The 9,331-nt window shown below is 39.7% G+C and overlaps 1 protein-coding gene across 2 annotated transcripts in view; it reads left to right on the top strand.

The window, feature by feature from the left end:
* Positions 1 to 26: 26 nt before the first annotated feature.
* sytl4 (synaptotagmin-like 4) overlaps positions 27 to 9,331 on the top strand; it is an 82,447-nt gene continuing 73,142 nt past the window's right edge. For both annotated transcript variants that reach the window (XM_072594958.1, XM_072594961.1), the window contains exon 1: positions 27 to 158. The gene's annotated coding sequence lies outside the window, so the exon portion shown is untranslated. The remainder of the gene's footprint in view (positions 159 to 9,331) is intronic.

Below are 9,331 nucleotides of genomic sequence, written 5' to 3'. Positions count from 1 at the left end.
CGCCTCCAGCTGGATTGATCATCCTGTTTAGCTCCAGCAGGAAAGTTCTTTAAACTTTCGCTTCCGGCACCAGCGGAAGAAAGAAGATAGAAATCCGAGTGAAAGGATTAGAAAACTATTACTCGTGAGGGATGTTTGGTTGTGTCTTGTATCTTGCAGTAAGTAGAATTGCTTTAAAATGACGGGTTGTGCAGCGTGTTCGTGTGTTATGGCAACAGCGCCGTCTGATCCGATCCATCTGAACTGGGCACGTCCTCGTTCCCAGAGTTTGATGAAAAAAAAAGAAGCGACTTTCGGGCTTCTACCTTGACAATTCAACGGAAAACAGCTGAAAAGTCCCAAGGGCTCTTTTCAATTCATTGTCTACTCTGATGGTGACTAATCTACTTGGTAGATTTGGTTAATTCTGTTGGTAAGAAAAACGATTTTCAGTGTCAGAAAATGCCTTGAGTGTACATAAATACGTGTGAGAGCGGCAATCACGTTAATACAGATGTAATGAAGACTGATGTGGGACCCTGGGTGGCTGAGTAATTTGAGAAAGTGCAGAGGAGTGTTCAATGCAAGCCCAGCACCGTGTTGATCCCCACCCAGACTCGGCTCCATTGCTAATTCCAATATTCCTGACATGATGGTGTTTTGACGTGTGGATCCCCGACTTTCACTGCACTGTCAAGAAATTCCAACACTTTCACTGATAATATCGTTAGGTTATATGAATAGACATGTTTATTTTTAACGTCGAAAGCAAAATCATGGGCAGAGGATGAGTTTTGACTTGTGTTCCCATTCTCGCCGACCATGTCTTGGAGCCAGAACGATTTAAATGGATGTAATAACTTCCGAAGAAGGCCCCCTGTCTGTTAATTGAATGGGCAAAGACTTGAGTTTAACCGCATTAGAGGAACCTACATTGTAGTATATGAAAGCAAGCAAAATGGGAACAAAACATTGGAAAAATTCCCTCAATTTAATGTGATAAGGTTCCGATTTCGAAGATGGTGCTGCTTTTAGACAAATGCCAAAGTTTTAAAAACTATAAATCTTTCCGTTATTCAATTTCTTAAAAAAATTTCAGATTTTTCATAAATATTCTGAAGGAAATATAAATCAAATGTCAACTTCTAAAGTCAAATTCAAAGACAAATATGAATTTGATGTTCTAGTGTTTTATCCTGTATCCAGCTGTAATCACAAGACGAGGGAAGTTTACGCAGGTAAATGAAACTCTGAAATCGAGTGAAAGGCCAGAGACCAGATTCAAAAGCATAAAAGGTCAGGTGCTCTACGTTGAAGTCCCACCTGCTGTGGAGGTGTGTCCTTTGTGTCTCCACAGGTTGATTAATACTTACTTAGAGAGAGAACCTGGGAAGATCAATAACTGCTGATTAGATTACACCAGGCTTTTCAAACTGGGGGAGTTGACCAATTTCCATTTAGTTCAGTGTTGGTTAGTTACATGTTCACTTTCCACTAACCCCTCAATGGGCCCTTAAAAGTAATTTTTATTGTGTTGACCAGCCTGCCACCTGTTTGGTGCTGGAAAAAGCATAGAGGTCAGGCAGCAGCCTGCAGGTCAGATTGCTGTGCTTTTCAGCACCATCCTGTGGACTCTGATCTTCAGTCCTGGGAGAGATTCCTAGTCAGCTATGCTTGATGTGGAGTGGCACCTGTGAAACTGTAGATGCTGGTGACTGGTTCCAGGAAAATAAAAGCTGTGGAAACAGATAAGCATGTGTGCTGTCTGCCTCACGCATCACTAAGCATATAAGATAACTAAGAAAGTGTCTGGGGCAGTTGAAGGATGGTGCCAGAGCACAAGCAGAAAAAAATTTGTTACATTGTAACACTGGAAAACCAAAGTTGGCTTTAGAAGTTGAAGATTTTTTAAAAAGTTTCATGACACATACTGTGATATTTACCATTAGATGTAGTTAGAATAAAATTTACAGTACTGAAAGATGTTATACTGCCCAACTTCTCCAAGCTCCTGGTTGAGCACTACCTAAACCTCCCTACTCAATTACCTCTTCACACCCTGCTGCCATTCCTTCATCATCCTCTTCCTCATGTACGTATAAAGACTTATCTGTAATACATTGAGGCCTTTTTTATTCGTTTGTGGGATGTGGGCATCATTAATTTGGCCGTAATTTTTTGCTCATCCCTCATTGCCTTTGAGAAGATGGTGGTGATTTCCCTTCTTGAACTGTTGCAATCCATGCATCAGCCATCCCATTTGAGGAAGTTCCATAGTCTGCAAAATATTACTTATAAAATCTTATTTAATCCACTAAAAGCTAATATTTATGGTTCCTAGTTCTAGTCTGAAATACAAATGAAAATTTAGCCATTCAAACAATTGAAGATTTCTTTCTGCAAGGACTGATTTAAGGATAGTCAGCATGGCTTCGTGCATGGGAAATCATGTCTCACAAACTTGATTGAGTTTTTTGAAGAAGTAACAAAAAGGATTGATGAGGGCAGAGTGGTGGTCGTGATCTATATAGACTTCAGTAAGGCGTTCAACAAAGTTCCCCATGGGCAACTGCTTAGCAAGGTTAGATCTCATGGAATACAGGGATAACTAGTCATTTGGATACAGAACTGACTTGAAGGTGCTGGTGGAGGGTTGCCTTTCAGACTGGAGGCCTGTGACCCAGTGGAGTTCCACAAGGATCGGTGCTGGGTCCATTGCTTCTTGTCATTTATATAAATGACTTGGATGCAAACAGAGGAGATATAGTTAGTAAGTTTGCAGTTAACACCAAAATTGGAGGTGTAGAAGACAGCAAAAAATGTTATCTCAGAGCACAACTGGATCTTTATCAGATGGGCTGAGGAGTGGCTGATAGAGTTTAATTTAGATAAATGCAAGGTGCTACATTTTGGAAAAGAAAATCTTTGCAGGACTTAATGGTAAGATCCTGGGGAGTGCTGCTGAACAAAAAAAACCTTGGAGTGCAGGTTCATAGCTCCTTGAAAGTAGAGTTACAGTTAGGTAGGATAGTGGAGAAGGCGTTTGATAACTCTATGTTGCAGCTTAAATGTTACCACAAATGAACAGATTCCCAACAAAAATATTTATGATTTAAGTTAATATTATTATTGCAACAGTGCGTCTTTAAGTAAAGAGGTTTTAACTATTTTTTTCAGCAAAGACATTAACAGAATCAAAACTTCTCATTTTGGAAAAAGCTATATAAAGGTGATGAAGTGTAAGAACAGGCAAGGAATACAAATACACATTTTGTCAAGGGCAAAATCTTGTTTATAAACATAGAATGAGTCTCAATGGGAACTGTTTTTAAGAAAAGTCAGTCTTACATCTGATGGGGTCAATGTTATTTTAGAAATAAACATCGTTTTTCCTTTGAAATGTTTCTAGTGTAATTTCAGCAACAATCATCAAACAAAACTGCTTCCTAACCATTTTTCTTGTCTCTTGATAAAATCCTTGTTTTGGATTCAAGTTCCATAGCAATATTATAGCATCTGCTTCCTGGTTTGTCAGTGGCATGCTCATGGAGTTTGCCTGTCAATATTCTGAAAGGTAGAGACTGCAGTCATCTTACTTCGTAGAATCATAGATAATTCATCCGACAGCTTTTCGAGAAGATTTTCACTTAAGTCTAGTGAACCTACATTTCTAACACACAATAAAGCTTTTGAATAATAATCTGTATCAAACAACTCCGTCACTTCACCCAGGCGATTTTATCCTTTTCAGTTTCAATCTTGCCATCGCACCTCACGTGGAAACAATATTTCCTACCGGGGTGACTTTGCTGTTGAGTTCCCCTTAATTCTTGTTGTTTTATTTCTCCAAACCCATTCTTCTGTCCATATTCTAAGCACTACTCCCCAAATAAACTCAACAGCCAAAGCAACACCTGTACTCCCCAGTCAAAGTAATTAAGACAGACAATGACTGAGAATTATGAGAGAATAAATTCTGCAATTTTATAAAGCCAATCTCCCTTATTCTTACTTTTACCTAGGAAAACACTTTTTTTTTTGCCTGGAAAGTGGAAATAGGAGACATATTTCCAAGTACCTGTTATTATTTCTTTTTGTCAATTTGTACAAAGTGTCATTCTTCTCGCAGTTTTCTATTTTATCTCTTGAAATTAAGGGAGATATGTATGGCTTCTGCACAGTCTTAATATGGTTTTATATAACAAATTATCGACAATGCTGCATCCTATTTCTTTGTACTCAAGTGTATTGGAACTCTACTAGTGTCACTTTAAACTTTTAATTTGTTAATTTAAAAACCTATTGCTTGAGTTTATACTGTATCACACACTCTTTCAAATCAAGTCACAGTATATAACATAAGATATGGCACAAGATTACACTGACACTATTAGTTCTACTCTTTCCACAAGTAGAATTGTTCCCTTGGAAATTATATCCAATCATTCTATCTCTTAAAATGCTACATCAAATTTCCCGATTACACAATAGTTCAAAGTTAAATTCCAAAACATTTTGTCTTTCCATATATTTCTACTACCTTCGGTTTCCCTCTTCAATTTAAATGTCAACTTGGTTCACTTCAATTAATCTTATCTTTGATTCAGGACGTAGTGGGTTAAAACTCCACCCTAAGTATTGAATACTTAATTGTCTACAATGCATCACGAAGGGAGTGGTACTTGTCAGTGACAATATTTTTCAGATGAGAAGTTAAACTGAAGCCTTAATTGCTTGCTTGTATGTTTCTATTATACAGAAAGGTCTCATGATACTGTCATTGAAGGTGATGAGTTCTTTCTGTCTGAACCAAAGTACATAAATAATTATTCACTTCACTACTGTTCCTGTGACTTGCTGTGTGCAAATGGACTGCTACAGTTGTATATAAAACAAATGACCACACTACAAAAAAAATTAGCTTAGAAATGTTCTATTTAAGTGTAAGCTTTTCTTCTCCACCATCCCAATCATAGAGGACCATTGGATCCTATAAAATACTTGATGATCTCCCTAATTCCTTGAACTTTACCTCCATAGCCTATTTGCAACCAAATACTTATTCAATTTGATTTCAATGAAGTTAATTGCTTTCACTTCAATAACTTCTTGTGGAGATTTGTTCTACGTATATTATTCTGAATGGGTACAGAAGCTTCTTCTATTGCTTTGAGACTGTTTGTTTGTATATTTTAACTACATCCTCTGATTATGTGACTCAAAATAGCTTGCTAATGAATACATTATTCACAGTTGGTATCATCTGTGAATAGGTTTTCTGGGAAAACCAGTTCAACTCAATGAGATTGTTTTTGTAACTTTAAGCTGTAAAAAGCCAGAATCCACCATGTCATTCTTCTGCATATCATCTCCAAAACTGCATGCCAGTCCAAATGGTCTATTTCTGATTGGAATAACTGCTTTTGACTTAAAGTTATTTATTTATTATCACTAATGACAACCCAGAAACAGCTGTATTCACTACTTTTGGATTTGATGTAAAATTGCAGCATGCATTTAACAAGTCATGGTGTGTGTGTGTGTTGTGTATAGAAACTCATGGCTGGACTTTATCTTTGCAAAGAAGTCAGTCCACCCTTCCCTGTGCTAATAAAATGTACAGCATGATGACAACAGAGTGACAATATGTCACCATCTTGTCAGCTTGAGAAATAATGGAAGAAGAGATGGTACCAAAATCAGACACCCATCCATTTTGAAATGACCAACGGACAATCTGTTGAACTTGTTAATGAATTCCTTGAATGCAGTTTTTTCATTGCCTATTGCATTTGTGGCAGACATGATGAAGGGTGAAAAAAAAAGCCACTGAGACTGTGGCTATATTAATGCAGCAGCAGGTTCTGCTGGTGAAGGTGACAGCATTGGTAATACCTTTTGAGTTTGCTGATTTTTATTGTGCCTTCCATAACGATTAAACAATTGGAAATCAGGATACTTTTACATTTGTAGCCACTTCCTGGTTGTAACTAACCCCCTCTGCTGCATAATTCCCAATTGGGTATGGAATAACCCCTTGAACCTGACCCTCCTGTCAGTTAGACACTAATTGACTGACAGCCACTTGGTTCCCTGAACTGAGCCAGTGAAGGTGGGACTGAGTGGACCATACTCTTTCTCTTTTGCCTCCCTCGCCGCCATTGAAATTCAGCCAGGGATCTGTCACAAATGTATTCATTTCAAATTAATTCCTCTATTTATTTCTAGTACTCTCAAAATATAACCAAGTATTTGACATTTTGGAGACAAAATTCCTCAAGGCCTTATTCATCGTGGCCAGTGACCTCAACTGGGCCAACCTGAAGAGGGTGATGCCAAAATAACACCAACACGTCTCCTGCTCCACCAGAAGACTGAACATCCGAGACCACTGCTACACAACTATCAAAAATGCCTCCTGCTCCGTCCCACACCCACACTTCGGAAAATTGGATCCCAATGCGATGTTCCTCCTCCCAGTTTACAAGCAGAAACTGAAAAGGAGGATCCTTTACAGAAAGGAATACAGTGTTGGTCTGAGGCAGTGAAAGAGCATTTCCGGGACTGTTTTGAATCAGCGGACTGGACTATGTTCAAGTAATCAGCGGAAAACCTAGCCGAGTACACCACTGCTGTCACGGACTTCATTAACAAATGCATGGAGGATTGCAAACCAGAGAAGTCGATCTGAGTGCTCCCCATGTGGAAACCTTGGATGAACTGCGAAATCCCCTCCCTGCTGAAGACCAGGCATGCAGGATTCAAGTCAGGTGACCCCAGATCTATGTAGAAACTCCAGAAAGCCAGAGATGCCTAGAGGCAGTACCGGACCAAGTTAGAGGCCCAAACCAACCAAACGGACACCCGCTTCCTGTGGCAAGGCGTAAACAACATAATGGGATACAAAATGAAGCAGAACAAAGGTAATGGACAAAGACACATCTCCCCACCCCCCCACCCCGATGCGGTCAATGCTTTCTATGCTCAGTTTGAGCAGAATGCCAGAGGCACGGTAATGCCTGTCCTGACGGTCCTGGATAAATCTGTTCCCTCGGTCACTGTGGCAGGCGTCAGATCGGTCTTCCTAGGAGTCAACCCAAGGAAAGCGACAGGCCTGGACGGAGTTCCCAGCCATGTACCTAGATCCTGTGCGGACCAGCTGGTGAGGTATTCACTGACATCTTCCTGCTACAAGTGTAAATCCTCACCTGCTTCAAGATGACCACCACCATCCCCGTAGCTAAGAAAGCACATGCAACGTGCCTTAATGAATACCACCCAGTGGTTCTGACCTCCATAAACCAGCTTCGAGAGGCTGGTCATGGCCCACCTCAATTCCAGTTTCCCAGCTCAAACCCCTACAATCTGTGTACCTACATAACAACAGGTCCATAATGGATACCATTTCCTTAGCCCTGCACTCCTCCCTGAAACATCTGGACAACAAGGACACCCATGTCAAACTCCAGCTTATTGAATACAGCTCTGTCTTCAACACCATTATCCCCTCCAGACTGATCCCAACTCCGAGAGCTAGATCTCGGCTCCGCCCTCTGTAACTGAATCCTCAACTTCCTGACCCACAGACTGTAGTTAGTGAAGAGAGACAATTCGCCATCTCCCATGATCGCACTCAACACTGGAGATCCCCCAAAGATGTGTTCTCAGCTTCCTACTGTACACCCACAACTGTGTTGCCAAATTCCAAACATACACCATCTACAGGTTTGCTGATGACATCACCATGGTAAGACTAATATCAAATAGATGACTCAGAATACAGAAAAGAGATAGAGGGCTTGGTGACATGGTGTAATGATAACAACCTCCCTCTCAATGTTGGCAAAATTAAAGAACTGATCATTGACTTCAGAAGGAAAGAAGGAGAACACGTCCCCATCCACATCAATATGGCTGGGGTTGAGAGCATCAAGTTCCTAGGAGTGACAATAATCGACAACCTGTCCTGGCCTTCCCACGAAGATGCAACGGTCAAGAAGGCACAACAACACCTCTTCTTCCTCAGATGGCTCAGGAAATTCCATAAGGACCCTCATCAACTTCTACAGCACATAATGGGGATATATGATAGAAATGTTTAAAGTATGAAAAGTAGGCAGTTTAGGTGGAAGCAGGTATTTCCAGTTTTTTAAGAGTTATGACCAAAGAGCCTGATAAGAGTACATGTATGAAATTTAGAAATGAAAGCAAGTAAAAACTGAGATTACAGTAAATGCACTTTCGGAATTAAATGGCAGAAACTATGTCAACATTCAAAATTAGACTGATTGAGTGAAAGAAGGAAAGGGGTATGAGAGGGTATAGGAACATGGCAGGTAGCACAATTAGAACAATTTGTTTGCGTGTAATGTTAGTGCTGACTTATAGGCGGTTTTGTGTTTAGCTTTTATATAAAAGCTAACAAATGCTTGCAATAGCATAGAGATAAGTAATTCATATGAGAATTTTGGATGCTCAGAGACCTATGCCAATAGGTCAACGCTTACCCTACTGTCTCTAATCATTTTTGGCATCTGTTATGTTCATTATTATGTAATTTTAACTGAGGAATTTATTCTATTTTCACAACTTTCCATACCACTGGTCCACGCTGTTAGAAAATACTGTGATGTTTATAGTTTTAGATTAGAAATTGTCTTAGCATGTAATATGGTCACAAACAAATATGGCACAGCTAAATATGACAGCTTTTTGTTAGACAGCTATCTGAAATTATTACAATAGCAAAATATGATAGTTGCAAGAAAGTTGTGACCACTGTCAGTCAGTACAGACCATTCTGATAACCCTCAGATTATTGCCCACTCCAAAACGCACACCCAAATTGTCTACACAGTCTCTTCAGGGTTCTCCCTACTTCCTATCTAGGGGAGGTGAAGTATTGCTGGAAATATTTGCAACCATGTTTTTTTTTCTGAGCAGCAATGTTAAGACTAAAATATTCATGAATGAGAAGATTGGAGTGAGGATGATTCAAAAAGAGAAACATATAGACTATTATATTTCCCAGTATTTTATGCCGGATATGTTTAGCTTCAGTTCAATAATTACTCCAATAAGTGGAAATTCTTTCCTCCATCAATAGGATGTATCCTTAAACTAGGACTCCTGTTTCCAGACTCCCCCCACTATCGGGAACATCCTTCCTGCACCTAACCTGTCCCCGTTTATTAGAATTTTATAAGTTTCGATGAGATCCTACCTTTTTCCTCTAAACACCAATGTATACAATCCTAACTAATTAATCTCTCCTCATATGTCAGCCCTGCCGTTCCCAGGAATCAGTCTGGTAAGTCTTGGCTGCAGTCCCATTAAAGCAAGAACATCCTTC

The sequence above is a fragment of the Chiloscyllium punctatum genome, chromosome 25, assembly GCF_047496795.1.
Source record: "Chiloscyllium punctatum isolate Juve2018m chromosome 25, sChiPun1.3, whole genome shotgun sequence".
Lineage (NCBI taxonomy): Eukaryota > Metazoa > Chordata > Chondrichthyes > Orectolobiformes > Hemiscylliidae > Chiloscyllium > Chiloscyllium punctatum.
Note: the sequence above shows the minus strand (reverse complement) of the source record. Positions and strands in the feature narration are given on the sequence as shown.